Source organism: Oryzias melastigma, linkage group LG24 (assembly GCF_002922805.2).
Source record: "Oryzias melastigma strain HK-1 linkage group LG24, ASM292280v2, whole genome shotgun sequence".
NCBI lineage: Eukaryota > Metazoa > Chordata > Actinopteri > Beloniformes > Adrianichthyidae > Oryzias > Oryzias melastigma.
Window position 1 is genome coordinate 1,213,409 of NC_050535.1, and position 875 is coordinate 1,214,283.

An 875-nucleotide genomic window follows, 5' to 3' on the forward strand; every position below is an offset into this window, starting at 1 on the left:
AAAAGTAAAATCAGATAAAACAAATACTGATAGAAATTAATGAGTACTTGAAAGGAATTTTTCAAATATGAAAAGAAATTCTTTTAGGTAGAAAAAAACTTTTTAACTTTGTAAAAACATTTAAAATTTGAAGAAAAAATGCTAAATTAGAAAATAAATACTTTAAACGTGTTTGTTAATGTGTTAGCAAAGCTTGTTAAGGACTCTTATGAAGTATTACATATATTTATGGATTATATTCATATAATTATGACATTTTATCTATATTTTAAACTTGATAGAAATATTTTTAATTTTAACAAAATTTGAAAAATAGGTAAGATATAAAAACATACTTTAAACTTGACAAAAATGTTTAAACATTTAAAAAGAAATATAAAATTTGAACAGTAAATTTGTAAAGTTGAATAAAAAAATATATATATAAAACTTGAAAAAAATAGAAATTCGAAAAAAGTGTTTGTAAATTTGAACAAAATTTACAAAATTCAAAATTCTGAAATTTGAATTTAAAAACCAGAATGGATGTCTGATGTGTGCAGCGATACGATGCAATAGAAGAATAAGTTTCAAATTCAATTAAATACTTTCTGACTTTATCGTGTATTTTAAAACAAAAAGTTGTTTGTCTTCTGAGAGCCGTCGTCTCCATTCTCCATCTGAATTCTCATCTGTTTTTATTCTAATTTATTCCTAAATTTGTCTTTATAAACAGACAGAATCTCCATCTTTCTCTTAAATGCTTTTATTGATTGTTTTATGTCTGAAATCAAGTTATTTACTTCAGTTTGAATTATTTAAAAGACTATAAAATAAAAAAGTGGCCATATTTGAAAAGCCCCCCCAAACATGAATAACCTCTGGACCCCCCCCGG

The 875-nt window shown here is 23.9% G+C and overlaps 1 protein-coding gene across 5 annotated transcripts in view; it reads right to left on the bottom strand.

The window, feature by feature from the left end:
• LOC112157991 (echinoderm microtubule-associated protein-like 1) overlaps window positions 1–875 on the bottom strand; it is an 8,022-nt gene that overhangs the window by 2,106 nt on the left and 5,041 nt on the right. The window lies entirely within an intron of this gene.